Source organism: Hemicordylus capensis, chromosome 1 (genome assembly GCF_027244095.1).
Source record: "Hemicordylus capensis ecotype Gifberg chromosome 1, rHemCap1.1.pri, whole genome shotgun sequence".
Classification (NCBI taxonomy): Eukaryota; Metazoa; Chordata; class Lepidosauria; order Squamata; family Cordylidae; genus Hemicordylus; species Hemicordylus capensis.
This window is the reverse complement of record NC_069657.1, coordinates 73,451,795-73,469,099: the sequence shown is the minus strand read 5'-3', so window position 1 is coordinate 73,469,099 and position 17,305 is coordinate 73,451,795. Positions and strand designations below refer to the sequence as shown.

General features: G+C 46.2%; 1 pseudogene; it reads left to right on the top strand.

Annotated features, from left to right (window-relative positions):
- Positions 1–2,908: 2,908 nt before the first annotated feature.
- The window catches only part of LOC128352536 (cytosolic phospholipase A2 epsilon-like), a 35,364-nt pseudogene continuing 20,967 nt past the window's right edge, over positions 2,909–17,305 (top strand).

Genomic DNA, 17,305 nt, shown 5'->3' with positions numbered 1-17,305 from the left:
ATTGCTGAAATTTACGTTTCTTTAAGGTTCCCCCCCATTAGGTAAAATGAAGGGTGTGTCACTTCACGTCGGGGGGGGGGGAAGGGGTCGCCTAGAGTGGGGTGGGGTTGGTGGTAGTGCCGGTTAGGGGCAGGGATGCTACCTGAATTTTTTCAAAGGATTTGGGCAGAGGGCTGATTTTTGGTGAATTAAAGATGCGTAAACTTCAACAATTAACCAAAAATCAGCCCTCTGCCCAAATCCTTTGGAAATATTCAGGTAGCTTCCTTGCCCCTACCTGGCACTACCACCAACCCCACACTGCTCTCGGCCACCCCTTTGCCCCCGACGTGAAGCTATACATTTGCTGAGACCTCCATGCTTCTTTATGGAGAAAAATCTTAAAGACGCGTAAACTTCAAAAATCACTTAAAAATCACCCCTTTGCCCAATTCCTTTCAAATAATTCAGGTAGCTTCCTTGCCCACCCTAGGAACTACCACCCACCACACTCCACTCTACGACACCCCTTTCCCCCCGACGTGAAGCTATACATTTGCTGCAATCCTAATTATTCTCTATGAGGAATTCAAAAATACGTTAACAATTCACCAATAATCTGAGGAGTGTCCAATTGCCTTGGGATTTTTTGGGTTGTAGGCACCCCTGTCTGTCTACCACCTACCCTGCTTTTGTGCCCCTAGGTGCTCCACAATAGGGGATATGGACTGGTTCAGGTCCCATTATAATCTATGAGAAAAATAATTAAAAATATTTCAAATATTCATAAAAAACTAGCTGACCTGTGCGGCCGCTGCCGCCCTGCGGGGGCCGAGTGCGGCTGCCGCCGCGCCTCCGCAGCCGGGCCCGGCCAGTCCCGCCGCCTCGCCTCCGCGGCCTGGCCAGTCCCGCAGCCTCGCTTTCGCGGCCGGGCCCGGGCAAGCCAGGCTACCTCTCTCTCTCCTCCCGCCCCCGTCTCTGGCGGGGCAAAGTGCGGCCGCAGCCGCCAGCGGGCCTGGCCAGCCCCAGAGTGCCTCTGCCGATGCCGCGGCCGGCCCCAGAGTGCCGCCATCAGGCCCGCCGCCTTGCCTCCGCAGCCGGGCCCAGCCCGGCCAGTCCCGCCGCCTCGCTTCCGCGGCTGGGCCCGGCCCCGCCGCCTCGCTGGGCCCCGCCGCCTTGCCCCGCCTCGCTGGGCCCGCCGCTCGCTGGGCCCCACCACCATGGCCTGGCCCGCCGCCATCGCTCTGGGCCCGCCACCTCGCCCCGCCTCACGGCTGGGGCCGCCACCACCTTGCTGGGCCCACCGCCTCACTGGGCTCCGCCACCGCGGCCCTGGGCCCACCGCCTTGCCTCCGCAGCCGCCCAGCAAGCGAATTCTCCTGGGTGTGCTGCCAGCCAATCAGGCGCCCCCTGCAGCCCAGCCAATCAGCTGGGCTGCCGGGACACATTTCTCCTGGGCACACCCAGGAGAATTATATATATAGATCCTAGGGGTGTCTGATTGCTTCAGGGTTTGCATGGTTGTTGGCACCCATGGGTGCTCCACAATAAGGAATAATGGTCTGGTTCGAGTCCCATTATATCCTATGAGAGAGAAAAATAATTTTCAAAAATTCATAAAAAATCGTACGAGTGTCCGATTGCTTTGGGGTTTGGGTGACAGGTACTGCTGGGTGCCAGCTACCATCCTACCAATTTTCAGGTGTCCACACTGATCCAAACAGGTCTAACCGGTCCAAACCGAACCACCCCAGTTCGGTTTGAATCCGAACTGAACCGGGGGTGGTTCGGTTCGGATCCGAGCCGCCAAACCGATTCGCACATCCCTACTTTGTGCTTCATGGCCAATCTATATTGCACTTTCATGCTTAGGTGTTTTAGCTGGGATATTACTGAAGGCAAAAGAAATCACCACAATCTGTCCATCCAGAAACAACTGGAGACACTCATTTTCAGAAGATTGTCCCATTGTGCATGTTCTAGGTGAAGAAGTCTCCTCCTTCTCCATCCCACATCTAAACCCATCATCACTAATTCCTATTACTTATTCCTATGGCCTTGTTAATATGACTGGCCCACATGACAGGCAGCCATCCATTTCCATAAGGGAGCTCCATTCCTCTACGCTGAGGCTGCTCCAAGCTCGGCCAACGACTTGCAAAGCAGCAGAGAACGCATGGAGTGAGTGCAGACCAATCTTTGCTGATTTCCCCTGTCCTTGTCATCCAGAAATAAGTCCCTGAGGGCTGTACAGCATATTTCTAGATGGTGAAGGACACAAACAGGGGTGGAGGAAATCAGCAAAGATCATTCCACCCTTACCCCCATGTGCACGCTGCTGCTCAGTGGCTGAGCTTAGAGCAGCCTTGGGGCAGAACAGAGCTCCCTTAAGGTAGCTGATGGCTGCCCATAATGTGGGCCACTCTCTTTAACTTAGCTTTTGAATTTAAGCTGTAATTGTACTTGCATATCTGGCGAGCACATTTATATTCTGTCTTTAGTGTTGAAACTGTGGTGTGGTGCTAAATACACACACACACACACACACACACACACACACACACACACACACACATATACTGGGAATTACTTAAGAAAAATGAGTTTTGAAGTTCCAGAGACTTGTTATACAAGTATTACCTGATGAACCTTAAATAGATTACTCCACCAGTTTTGAAATGCAATAGAAATATTTCACAGCCTGGTGCTTGCTCCATCTAAAGAATGTAGAGGATGTAAAGAAGTAAAGGAGGGAGTTGGAAAGAAGTAGGAGGGAGAAATTCTTCTTGTTTCATACACTGAAGGGTGTGTGGCTCTGACTGTGCATCCACCTCTGCTGGTAAAGACTGTAAAGGTGTCTGAATATTTAGTCTTATCATCGGCTGCCATCGGGAAGATTTGGCCTGCACACACTTGTATAGGAAACACAATGGAAGCAGGTGGAAGTTTATTACATCCATGTCTGGTAAGCATCACAGATATTATCTTTCAGATAGGTGGTTCAAAAAGCAGATCTAGTGTGTCTCTATCTTTTCTTACATTATATATGTTTACCATATTTGCTACTGTTTGTATGTGTATGTCTACTCCACAAGTTTATATTGCTTGTATACCAGTAAATGCATTGTTATGGCTTCCTGGAAACAAATCTGGGAACTGGAGTTTGGCAAGACAGCCAAGAATGTTGTTAGATTCAGTGGTGTAGCATCCATTAAACAAGGAGGGACAGTTGTCCCCAGGCCCATAGGGATGTGTGCCCTCCTAGCCACAGCAGGTGGCGGACAGGAGGCTGGGTGCCAGGTGGGCGCTGGGGAGTGTGTAACTGCCCTCCTCGCTGCCGCCACCTCAATAAGCAGTCTCTTTGCCTGGTGCTGAGAATTCCTCTGAGTCCCAGCCTAGCCCGCATGCCCCATCCAAGCAGCAGCAGCAGCAGCTTGGGGGGGACAGGGTCTGCGGAATCCCCTGGGCCCCGCGTGTGCACTCTCCCACCGGACCCAGTCATCCCCACAGCCCAGCGCCCACAGCAGCAGTGCAGCTGCCACTCAGAGGAGTCAAACAGCCTGTGCCCGGACTTGGAAGGACTTCCAGCATCCTCCTCCAGTAAGAGAGAGTGCCCAGAGTTCCTTTGAGTTCTGGGCCTGGCCCACACATGTCTCCTCTGAGCGGCAGCCGCTCAGGGAACAGAATCAAGGGAGAAAGTGTGCACAGATACCATGCCCCTCTTCCAAAGAGCAGACATATTGCTGCTGCCAGGCTTCGGGGGGCTGGCTGGGGCGGGCGGGCGGGAGAGTGTGCATGTGAGGCCTAGGGAAGCACAAGGCTGGGGAGACCAGCCTGGACACCAGAAAGCATCTGTGCATGAGACAAACACTGTAAGTATTGAGAGGACGGGGGAGGTCTTCCGAGTGTGCTCTTGGAGAGGCTGTACGTGAGTTCAGTGTCCCCAGTTTTTATAATGCATAAGCAGGACTTTGATGTAGAGCTTCAGAGGGGGAAGAAGGGGCTGCCACTGGCCTGAAAAATCTCTTTCTCAGCAGACCCTGGACAAAATGTTGAAACTGACCCTCCATGTTTGCCACCTGCGAATGTGGTAGAGGAAATGGGAACAGCCTTTTGGATCAGCAATAGCTCATTTGGCATTCTTTCAACTATGAAGGAGTGTCTCAGTACAGCATCTGTTCTGTTAATTAGCACTGACATGTATTTGCTGAATATGCATGAAGGGTTGTGAAAGTATTCCCAGGTTCTTATAAGACAATTCACATCTCAGGATCCAGCCACCCCAAACCCCACCCCTCTTCTTTTATCTTGGTGCACAACCTTCCTCACAGAAAACAAAAAGTGAGACCATTAAACATTAAGAAATGTAATCCTGAATTGTGAGAGGTGTTACTATTGGTTTTTGCATCAGGAAGGATATCTCATAAAGCTTCAGCGTGCTTTTAAAATTGATTGTAGTCCTCCCTGCTAGTGTTCATTTGTTCCTATTAGACAATAAAACCCGTATTTTAAAGTTATCTTTTGCATGCCATTATGATGTAGGTAGAGATATCACCTTGTTACTTGCTCAGTGTAAGAGTGATCAGAGCAAGGAATCTCCGACAAGCAGATACCTGTAAGTACCTTTATTATTATTTTCTCTAAAGTGCTGGAGGGCTCAGTGGTGCAGACAAACAGGGAAGCTTGAGGAGGAATTCCTCACTTAAGGTTTTTTAAGACAGACACTTTTGCAGCAAGGGAGCAGATATGGATTATTAGGGGATTTTGGGGGCTGGGGGGAGTTTAGTAATCACACACGGATGTCTAAAGGAAGCCCATTCACTGACAGAGAGAATACCTGGAAGCCCGCTCACCCTCATTGGGGGCTACAAGAGCAGCAGCTGCTGTCTAGAGCAGGGGTGGGCAAACCTGGCCCTCCAGCTGTTGTTGAACTACCATCATTCCCAGCTACAATTAATTGTGGCTGTGAAAGATGGAAATTGTAATTCAACAACAGCTGGAGTGCCATGTTTGCCCACCCTTCGTCTAGAGTGATTCAGAGTGAGCATGCTTTGGCTGCCATGTTGCTTTTACAATGCAAAGCAGCCATCACTGGGTCTACATCATGCAAGTGCAACAGGCAAATTGCGTTGTTGTTTTTAAAGAGTGCCCCCATTAAACTGGAGCCAACCCTCTTCCCCTTCACACCATGATCCTTTTCCCTGTGAAGAGCATTCTTCCTTGTAGCTTATGGGACGACTGGATATGGAAGAGACTTGAGCCTTATTCCAAGGCTAATGTTGCCCCTTGTTTTCCATTCCATTACACTTCCCAGAGGGCAATCCTCTGGGAAGTGTAAGCATTCTTTGTAAGGAGGTGGGGAAAATGGAGTTAAGAAGATACACACTTTAGGGTATATGTTCTTCAGAGCTAATTCCCATCCTTCAAACTCCAGGCCAGGCTGAAAGAAGGCTTAACTTCAACCTTCTGACTGGCTGAGGATTTGATCCTAATGATCTATCCTGGTTAAATGTGGTTTAACCGCAGTGGTTTGACCAGGATTGCCCAGATATCCCCAAATTGCCCAATTCACACATCACACTCCATGGAAGCACACAGGACTCAGTAATTGTAGTTAACTCTTTAACCATGCTCACAATGGTCATGACAACATGGCCCATGTTATTTCAACTAGCTTTTCTGAATGTGGTATACCTCAAAGTGCACTTCATATGGTTGCAGTGAACAATACTGTGGAATGTGATGGATATATGTGGCAAACTCTGGATAATGATTCTTCTGTTCAAGAGGTGAATACTGAAATACTATCCTTACAGTTTCCTCGGTAATAAAAATACCATCTAGAAACATCTACTTACAATACTATCTAGAAATAATGTTATTTAATTTAGCTATCGGTTGTACTCTGTCTAGTAATCTTTTATGTTACGTTGTTGAGAAGTTTGTCCCAGAGGGGATCCTGTAGAGAGTGTGGGGGGTGGAGTCAGAAATGAAAAGGAACAGAAGGGAAAAGAGAAGAAGAAAATTGATTTCTTTCTGAATAAACTCTAAGTTTGATCTACGTAAGATTACTTTGTATGTGGAAAGCAGCTACAAAACAATATCTCAAATTTGTATTTTTTCAGCAAATTATAATTTTCAGAATTCAGAATAGAATAGTAAGTCATAGACCTGGGTATCAAAGCAAGAAAGTTAATATTCTAACAGCAAGGGGGATATATGCCACAGTATTAGAAGTGAGTTCAGTACCTATCATCAATACATAGTAAGAAAAGATATAATCTACCATTGCAAGTTATGTTGTACCCCCATCACATTGCCACTTATTGCTTTTTAAACACAGTTTCTTTTTTCAAAAACAGTAAGCAATATCGATTGCTATGTAACCCTATGGCTTCCAACTGCTTCATCTGCACGGTTCCAAACCAAGACTGTTCAAAATTCCAAAGACCCAGTCTGGAATGAAATCTTTCATTTCATGGTCCAAAGCAAAGCAAAGGTAAGGAAACAATAACGCTTTCTAGTGGATAGTCCAGATTATGCCTACAATCCCTTTGCAATCAGATTAAAATAAGATTTTTCAGAAATGTAAAATCCTTTGTACTACTACTACTACTACGAATATTTATATACCATTCTTCAACCAAAGTTCTCAAAGCAGTTTACATCGAAAAATAAATAATACATAAATAAGATAGTCCCCTCCCCTGTCCCCAAAGGGCTCACAATCTAAAAAGAAACATAAGGCAGATGCCTGCAACAGCCAATGGAGGAATGATGTGCTGGGGCTGGTTAGGGCCAGTCTTTGTATTAATAACTTGAGGGAGAAAAGGTCTGTATTTTTTAAAATAATAAAAATATATTGTGGCTGAATTTTTCTTTTTTAGTCTGAAAATCCTCTTGAAATTTTCTTTTGTAAAATCCACAATTTATCGCAATAAAGTTTCCTATCAATAGTAAAGTAAAGTTGTGCTGTCGAGTCGGTGTGGACTCCTGGCGACCACAGAGCCATGTGGTTTTCTTTGATAGAATACAGGAGGGGTTTACCATTGTCATCTCCTGCGCAGTGTGAGATGATGCCTTTCAGCATCTTCCTATATCGCTGCTGCCCAATACAGGTGTTTCCCATAGTCTGGGAAACATACCAGTGGGGATTTGAACCGGCAACTTCTTGCTTTCTAGGCAAGTTACTTCCTTGCTGTGCCATTAGGCAGCACCCTTCCTATCATTACTCAAATGTATAGATTAGAGGATTGGAAACATCTAACTGCACTGTTTGCAAGCCTGGATCTTCTAGTAAGTTTAAACACACACACACACAATTAATAAGTACACTCCATTACTGTTCCTTCCAGTGATTATGTGTGGTGTCACTTTGTGCCTTTCTGCTACAGTTGGTTCAGCCAGAAATAACCACAGATGAGCCAATAGTGATGGAGATGTACCAGCAGTGAGCATCAGTAGCCCACACTTCCCCTTGCCCCTAAAAATGAGGCAGAGGAGTAGAGAGATGACAAGGCAGCATCCAGAGCCACCAGTATTGTCTTGGGATAGTGATAGTCACCAATAAGGCCCTGGGAATGGCAGCAGCGACAGACATTCAAGGAGCAGCAACAGTGGGCAGCTGTGGGAATAGCAGCAACTATGACTGCCAGAGCAGCAGTTCTTCCAGTTACATGGGCAGCAGCAGCTACAACTACTGGTAGAGCAGCAGAGGCAGTTGACAGGGCAGGGAAGGAAGCCTGGCTAACAAATTAGTCATACTGAGGACACAGCTGACTTACCCAGTTATTTGGGGCAGTTCCACCACTGCAGAACTGTTCAGCCCCATGATGACATAAACCTTGCCACAATGGTAAGTGTTGAAATGCCTGTGGCCAGACCCAGGACTGTACTCTCTGAGGTCAAACTCTGGGACCATGTGTTCAAACTCTCCCTATTCCATCACAAAATGCCATTTTAATTCTCCCCCTGCCCCAGTTTATGGGCTGATTTAATGAGCTACTGTGCAAGTACATATATCCCCTCCCACCATCCTGCAGCTGTGTGTTCATTCTAGCCATGTCCTTCCAAACATAGGAAGCTGCCATATACTGAGTCAGACCATTGGTCTATCTAGCTCAGTATTGTCTACACAGACCGGCACTGGCTTCTCCAAGGTTGCAGGTAAGAATATCTCTCTGCCCTATCTTAGAGATGCCAGAGAGGGAACTTGGTAGGCTTGAGCCCGAAACATTTCGGCGGCCATTGAAAAGGCCGCCGAAACGTTTCGGGTGGTGGGGGCGATTCGGCGTTTCGGCGCCGGCGGGGGTAGGGCTTTAAGGGCGGGGGAGAGTGTACTCACCCCCCCCCGCCGCATTTCCCCCGCCGGCGCTCTCGGAATTAGAAGCCCCTCGGGACGGCAGCGTTCCTCCCTGCCGTCCCGTTGCCCCCGTCGGCTGGAAGTGGCCGGAAGTCCCGTTTGCACGTGCGCCCGACATGCGCGCGCGCGCACGGCCGCGCGCGCGCACGCGCGCAACGGGACTTCCGGCCACTTCCGGCCGACGGGGGCAACGGGACGGCAGGGAGGAACGCTGCCGTCCCGAGGGGCTTCTAATTCCGAGAGCGCCGGCGGGGGAAATGCGGCGGGGGGGGTGAGTACACTCTCCCCCGCCCTTAAAGCCCTACCCCCGCCGTGCCGAACAACCTTTCGTGCACATCCCTAGAACTTGGAACCTAGATGCTCTTCCCAGAGCAGCTCCGTCCCCTAAGTGCTCACACATCTGGTCTCTCATTCATAGGCAACAAGGGCAGACCCTGCTTCACTAAGGGGACAAGTCATCCCTGCTACCATCAGAGCAGCTCTTCTCTCTTAGGAGAAATCTTTCCCCAGTTTGTTCCCACCTGCACTCTTGTTGGTTGCCCTGAAAATCTTCCTTGGAGAGGTGGCAACTCATCCCCCAGTAGCGTCTGTTGATGATGCCAGAGAGTCACTGCTGCAAGCACTGAGCCTTGGTCTTCTTGCCACCCTGTGATTAGTGAGCCAAATCATCTCCTAAACAACACCTCTAACCGCTAAACAGAATACCTGTTTAGCACTCCTAACAGCTGAATCTCCTAAACAGAACTAACTTCAGGCAACTTTCAAGCAATAAGTAAATAAGGAAGCAGCAAATGGCACGTCACTAGTACAGGCAGAGGTTAGGATGCGGACAAGTAGTAAGAAGATGACAGTGAGGGCTCTGTGGTGCTACCCTGCAATGTGTGTGCCATGCTTGTTGTTTTCTCTAATAGCATCATTTTACTTCTACTTCTTGTTTCTTATTTTATCAGAACATGCTGGAGTTGAGTATTTATGATGAAGATGCTGTCAGCAAAGATGGCCATCTTTTCACTGTGCACTTTGATGTAGCTGGACTCCCACTAAACCAAAAAGTTCTCAAGCACTTTAAATCCAATCCAGAGGTGAGATCTGAATAAACATAAATTTTCATAAAAACATTGCTTTGATGAGCAACAAAACCGCCATGTTTGACTCCTATGTTTGTACTGAAGGTAGTTTGCTTTCACAGTATTTTCTTATCACATAAACAAACAGCATAATCCTCTGATCCAACCGCAGCACTCGTGGAAAAAGACTTCCGTAGCTTAATAGGGAACTGCATGTTCCATTAGGTGTGGCATGCATGGTTTCCATTTCCAGTCCAGCAGCTGGGGTGGCACCGTTGGAAACATGTTTAGAAAGCTAAAATCCCAGCTATTGGTGGTCATTCAGGAGAACAAATGGGAAGCTGGATGCAATCCCCTTCCCCACAAAAGTTCCAAAAAATCCCCCAAACAGTGGAGTTTTAGGGTGTTTTTTAAAATTTATTTTTATTTAAGGACTGTGTGCCTATCAGGACCATTCATAAGTATAACCTCTTTGCACTGCAATCTAGGGCACATCTTCCAGTGTTTAATAGACCCAGATTGCACCAAAATCACTTGATGGAAGAGGAAACATTGGCCGACATCCAGCCTAATGCAGCACTGGTGCTGCTAATGCTGTGCTGCTGCTACAGGGGAGACAGGGATGGCCAATCAGTAAAGGCGGGAGGGGCTGTGCCTCCTCTGCTGCTAAAATAGGAAAAAAGGAGAAGGCAGCTGATGGAAAACTTACTGTGTCCATCCACACAGCCCATGCAGAAGGGGAAAGAGGCAGCCGATTTGGTGTGAAGTGGGGATCTTCCTTTTTACTTTTCTCCAAGCTATGGCAGCTTCCTCCCTGCTGTGCTATGGGCTGGAATATCCACTAATCAAGGCTGTTCTAGCTCCTCATAGCTTGGGGTTTCCTTGAACCACTGTCACACCAAAAAATACAAAAAAGGGAAAGAAATACACATGAACATGTATTAGCACACCTTTCTTGTATTGGTTCTGATCTCCCCTTTTGCTCTGAAGCCAACTGTGACTATACCTTCCAAAAATATATCACTGAGGACTGAGCTTCTTCTCATGGGTCTCTCCATATGGTTCTGCAAAAATGCCAGAATAACCAATGCTGTTGTTTTCAACACTCTTCCAAAGTACAACATTGAAAAGATGCATACAGGAGGACCTCGATATTCATGGGGGTTCCGTTCCTGGCTGCAACTGCAGATACAGAGCCATGAATATCGAGGCATTGGGGATTATGGGATCATGGGGGTTAGGTTTCCGGTCAGGAAAATTGTCAAAAATTGCTGAAGATTTACTAAATCTTTGGGGGTGACATGGACGAAGCTCCTTACCATGCTTTGCTGCCCCCCGAGTTGCACTGTGCCCCAGAATGCCCCCAAATCAGCCAAAAATCACTGGGATTTTGGTGGTGTTGTTTTTAATGGAGCCATTCTGAGGTTCCAATACACAAAATGGTGCCAGAAATGACCTCCACAGTTATTTTTGGCCACCCTGACCCGCGGATACACAAAGTCGACGTGTTCTCCTGCCCACCCCCCACATATGCTAAGGTCAGGTGTCTTTTACCCAGCCGAAGATACATAAATCCATGGATAATGAATCCGCAGATATCAAGGGCCAACTGTATTATGTATTAAGGGCCAATCAGTATTATATGCATCAAGGCCCAGTACTGCATTAGGCTGGATATCAGTCAGTGTCAACAGAAACGTTGACCATTTGGTGCTCAGAAAAGCACTGATGAATAAAATGGCAGGAAACATCTCTATAATTCCCATATCTATTCATCTTTTCTTCATTTGATCATCTCAATTCTCCATTCCAGCTCATTTTTTGCTATGGGAACCACAACAGCAAAGGTGAGGATGTGGTATATGTGACCTGAAAAGTCTTAGTGGATTATGCTCTCAGATTTGGTGGAGCCGCAATACAAAGGTTATTGTTACAATATTATGACCTTTGTTATTGGCTGTTTTTTAAAAGACCCTTAAGACACACTTGTTTTCCCAGGGTTTTAATTAATAAATAAATGGCTTGGGGGGGGTTATGTATCATAAAATTGTTTTAATCATTTTTATATTCTTTTATATTTGCTGTATTACACATATCAGGCGGTACATAAATATGATAGATAGATAGATAGATAGATAGATAGATAGATAGATAGATAGATAGATAGGAACATATGAAGCTGCCATATACTGAGTCAGACCATAGGTCCATCTCGCTCAGTATTGTCTACACAGACTGGCAGTGGCTTCTCCAAGGTTGCAGGCAAGAGTCTCTCTCAGCTCTATCTTGGAGATGCCAAGAAGAGAACTTGGAGCCTAGATGCTCTTCCCAGAGTGGCTCCATCCCCTAAGGGGAATATCTTACAGTGCTCACACTTCTGGTCTCTCTTTAGTATGCAACCAGGGCAGACCCTGCTTAGCTTAAGGGGACATGTCATGCTTGCTACTACAAGACCAGATAGATAGATAGATAGATAGATAGATACAAAGCCTTTGATTAAGGGGTCTCAGTTCTCTGAGTTTTCTATTATTTCAGGATGATGAGGAGGTGGACGTGGAGTTCCATTTATGTAATAGGTGAGTAAAGTGAGGTACCACAGAGTCAGAGAATATATAAAGTAACATCTCTCAGTCTTTTATACCAGAATGTGGATGCATGAAATGGATTTAACTATTAGAACTCAGGGAACATCACCAAGATTTTTCCCAGTGCCAAAGGCAGAAACACATCCACACCAGTTTTTAAAATTGCTGTTCAATCTTGACCGGGGGGCAGGCTCCCTTTTCCATTTTGTTATGTTATATACCCTTTGAGGGGTACTTTTGGCTGAAAAGCGCATAAAAATGTAAGTATAAATAAATAAATAAAAACTCCAAGCCTGGCCTATACCTTACCTGTACTTGTAACACAACTACAAAGGATGCAGTAAGGTTGTTCACAAGACCTTTTTGTAGAGGTTTGAGCAGAACCGTTTATTGTGGTTTAATTTGAGCCCAATTCGAACCGAACCACTGGTCTGCAACCTGGTCCAGTTGAACCGACTGTCAGTTCAGTTTGATTGGTCGAACCAGGACAAATCAGGCTGAACTGCTTCAACTTGGTTCGAAGGGGTGATGCTTGTAAAGGAGAATCTGGTGAGGATTTACAAGCAAAGGGGTGGGGGCATCCTTAAAAAGGCTTCCAAAGAGCCTTATTGGACTGTCGGCAACTGTACTGCTGCTCCTAGAAGGCCCCTAGTGCTCCTCAGCAGCCCACTTATTGGCTCTCCTCCACACATGCTTTTTTAAGTATTCCACCACCCCTTTGCTTGTAAAGAGGAATCCTCACCAGATTCCCCTTTGCAAGCATAGCCCCCTTGAGGTGCTGAACTGGTTTGACCCCGTCCACCTTGGACCAGGCTCTGATTGCTTCAGTCACAGACCAAACCGCCTCCTGTTCAGTCTATGATTGAACCACTGAACTGGCCCAGTTTGAAGTGAACCGGTTTGCCTCGAAGCAGTTTGTGCACACCCCTACTTTTTTGCGCTGGGTGGGGAGGGCTTGGGGGGAAGGTCAGGAGCACGCCTACCTTCCCCCAGTTGATCTTGATTGGCCTCAGGGCTCACATGCCCACATGATCCATACTGCTTGGCAGCACAGCATTTTGGAGGCCAGGAAAATGTAGCTCAGCCTCCAGATATCCCTAAAGGCCCCATGTGAGTAGCACAGTGCATTGATGGGTTTCCCCCTCAAGCCGGGTGCTCTAGGTGGCTTCCAGGATTCCAAGAGTGGCCCTATTATGGTCATGAAGTCACGGTGCATAGAAAAGTTACAATGGTGTCTCATTGCATTATGTGAATGAATAAAATACATATATTCCATTTGTTTTTTTAGTTCGAGTGCTCCCGAAACCATCATTACCAATGGAGTTCTTCTGGTAACCTTTATTTTCTATATGCTTTTCTGTACTTCAAATATCTAGGTTAAGTACTGAGATTATAAACTGTATCAAAGTCAATAATTCGGCATACTACATTTCATGTGAGAGGGGGATGCAATTCAACTGAATATGACTTTCCTATTAAGCAACCATACACCGGGGCTATTCTCACGTTTAACAAAAATTGGGCTAGGAGAGCTGCATACTGGGGCTTGCGGGGGCCACGCGGCCCCCGAGCTCCCCAGCCCCCGCTAGCTCCGTCTCAGAGCCGGCAATCATGTGGGCGGCCGATCCAGCCGCCCAGGGCTCCCTCTCTGCTCATGAGTGGGGAAAGCGGGCTTAGCCCGCTCTCCCTGCTCACCCAAAGAAACCAAGTCTCACAGATCATGAGACCCGGCTCACCATCTTCTACATAAAATACTTGTCTGAAGCTTCAAGAAAAACCATGATCTCCCCTACTATCTTCTGATGAATTAGATGAGGAATGCAACATATGATTGCAATGTATGGCTTTGCAGCTAAGCTTCCATCCTACTTCCTTCACAGGATGATTTGAAAACTTTAGAGCAGTTCATAGCAGGGAGTCTCTGACCATGCACACTAACATCCATGCACTGGGCATTAATGTGAAAGGTCTGGATACTAGTGTCCAATGTAGAGGTATCAGGGAGCATAGCCAACATGTATCCTTCCACTGGAAGTATGACCAGCAGGTGTAGTCCCATTTCCCCCTCACACATTCTCTGAACTCATGGGGGGAGTGAGTGAATGGCCCTTTTGGTATTAAACCAAACATTCAAAAAAAAAGTTTGATTTGGTATTAAATCAAACATTTTTTATTTATTTTTAAAGGACACAAGCTGACACAAGGAGGAAAATTGCTCTGAGTCGCCCCATGGAAATTATAGTAATTTCTTCTCAACTGTGCACAATCATGACTTACACAAGACCATTCTAGCCATGAGTAACAGTGGTTTTAATGGGTGTTTTGCATATGTTAACCTGAACTAAATCTTCTTTAGTATCTGTACCTGAACCAGACCTTCTTGCATATTTTTACCTGAACTACAATCTTCTTTTGTAGAAGATTGATTCCAGCACCACTTCTCTAGTATAGGAAAGAGTAATCAGTTCCCTGTTTACTTTCTTCACATACAGTGACCACTATATTACAAGTATACCATTACCTTTTCATAAAAAATATGTTGAGCTGTTGACTGATAGAGTTTATAAATCCTTAATATTGCCTGCACAATCTTAAGCCAGAGGGACAAAATAAATAAGGCTGCCATCCACACACACTTCCTTAGGGGTAAGTCTGTCTGAATTCTATGGGGCTTACTTCCAAGAAAATATACATAGGATCCTATGGTAAGGCATCAAAGGGCTTATTGTGACCATTGGTTTTTTAAAAAAAAGATCTTTGGCTGCATCATTTTGCCTGTTTTAATTATTAACTATGAAGTTGAAAAACAGGTACTAATGTGACTACATAATGTCAGAGGATGTATCTGTTAATTCAGTCAAAGAAACACATGATCCATGACTTATCATTCATGTGACATTTACTTTTGTTCTAACAGAACTAAACTCATGATAAAAAGTAATGACACATTGCATCCTTAGTGGCTGACATACTGCTCAGTGAGCTGTGGATCCAAGAGCAATCTGTGCTCACTGCTTCCAAGCCATTCACCAGTCCATCGCCACTGTTAGCAACAGCAGAAGCTCCTCCATGCCACCGTGCATCATTGCAGCTGTGACCTACTCCCATCATTTCTAAAGGGGGTAGGTCACAGCTGTGATGTGTTGGCATGCAGGAGCCCCCCCCCCACCATCACTAGCAAAACCGACAGATTGGTGAGTGGCTTGAAAGCAGTAAATATGGCTCCTCTTGGATCCACAGCTGGCTGCACAGTGTGTCAGCCGGAGTGTTATCTCCTTTTTATGGGTGGTATTTCTGAAATATAAACAATCCGCGAAGAGGTGGAAAGCCAGTTTTCAAGCCCCCCACCCCACTACCTTTCTTTCTCTTTTTAAAATCCAGATTTAAAAAATCAATTCAGGCCAAACAATACTGGCGTGATTCACACAACATTCGAATCTAAGTTAAAAATTGGTAACCAATGTTAGCATGATCATGTGAAACCATGCCAAGGCAGGAATCTCAAATTCATCTTGGGACACAAACCAACATCAGTATTACTGGCATGGGTCCTCACAACCACACTAATGTGACTATTACTGACCTTAAACCTATGTTTGAACAATTGTGTGAACCAGTCCACTATATAACATCCTTATTATTATAGAACCCTTAATATTATAAAACCATTTGTTTAGTTTTGATTAGATGAAGAAGTTATTGCATTCAGCTACCCAGGAACCCCCCCACCCCACCCCTGGGAAAGACTATTATTATTGAAAAATACAAGCCCTCATACGATCCTATTCAGGCCGTGCAGAGATTAATAATATGAGATTTGAATTGCATATTTTTTTTACTTTAAAACTACTACAGTTCTTCTTTTGTGGTTTCTTGTACTCCTTCAGTCTCGCAAAGTTTCTTGTTTGGAGTTTGAGATGGAGAAGAAAAAGGCTCAAAAAGCAAGTAAGATGATTGTTTCAATAAAAGGCTACACTGACCTTTCATAGTATCCTTTGGAATAGGGATGTATGAACCAGTTCTGGTTCAAACCCGGTCGACTCAAACCAGGGCAGTTCGAGTGGTGTGGGTACAAAACGGCCCAGCCCCCCAAAAGGCGGTGTCAATCTGAGTTTGAACCAGACTGGCCCTGGTTCGAGCTGGCCCAGCCCCAGTTGGAACCAGGCCGGTTTGAACTGGTTTGGACCTGTTTGAGGTTCTGCTTGCAAAGGGGAATCCAGTAAGGATTCCCCTTTACAAGCAAAGGGGCGGGAGGGGGGCTTCCTTGAAGTTAAAAGAAAAAGATAGAGGAGTCAGGGGAGCTTACCACGAACAAGCAGCAGCGGTGGTGAAGGCAGTGGAGGGTGTAGCAGCAGCACCCCTCAGTTATATTTCAGATTCTGATACACCCTTAGCCATTCAAAAGTGTCTTGTTCTCTCAAATGACTCTGCCCTTTCTCCCCTTCGGCCTCTTCTACTTGAAACTCTACCAGAATGCCTGTTTGTTGCCACCTCTCCTACTTGCTTCATATCCCTCCTCAAAACACACCATTTCTGTGAAGCGTTTGGCCCAAACCCCTAATCCTCATACTATGCTGCAGGGTTGAGTCCCCAGGCATTATTGGGTTGCAGCTCCCATCATCAGCATGGAGTAGAGAGCGCGGAGAGAGAGATATTTTTCTCCCTCTCTCACAATGCTAAAACCAGGAGTCATCCCATGAAACTGAAGGCCAGGAAATTGAGGACCAACAAAATGAAGTACTTTTTCACATAGCACATAATTAATCTATGGAATTCTCTGCCACAGGATGTAGTGATGGCCACTAACTTGGAAAGCTTTAAAAGGGGCTTAGACAAATTCATGGAGGACAGGTTTATCAATGGCCACTTGTCTGGTGGCTATAGACCACTTCCAGCCTCAGAGGCAAGATGCCTCTGAATACCAGTTGCAGGGGAGTAACAGTAGGAGAGAGGGCGTGCCCTAAGCTCTTGCCTGTGGGCTTTCCAGAGACATCTAGTGGGCCACTGTGTAAAACAGGGTGCTGGACTAGATAGGCCTTTGGCCTGATCCAGCAGGGCTGTTCTTATGCCATCATAATGGCCAATCATTGTGGCTGGGGATGATGGGAATTGTAGTCCAGTAACATCTGGGGGTGTTAATGCATGCTCTAACCAAACAAAGGGTGTGTTCATGAAAGAATTATTGCATTGTCTTCCCGATTACTTCCTGCTTCTATTTCTTCTCCTTCCTCTGCTGTCTGCTGCCTTCATTGCCTCTACTGCCTCCTCTGCTGTCTATTTTTAGAATTTTATTGTGTGCCCTTTGGGAGTGG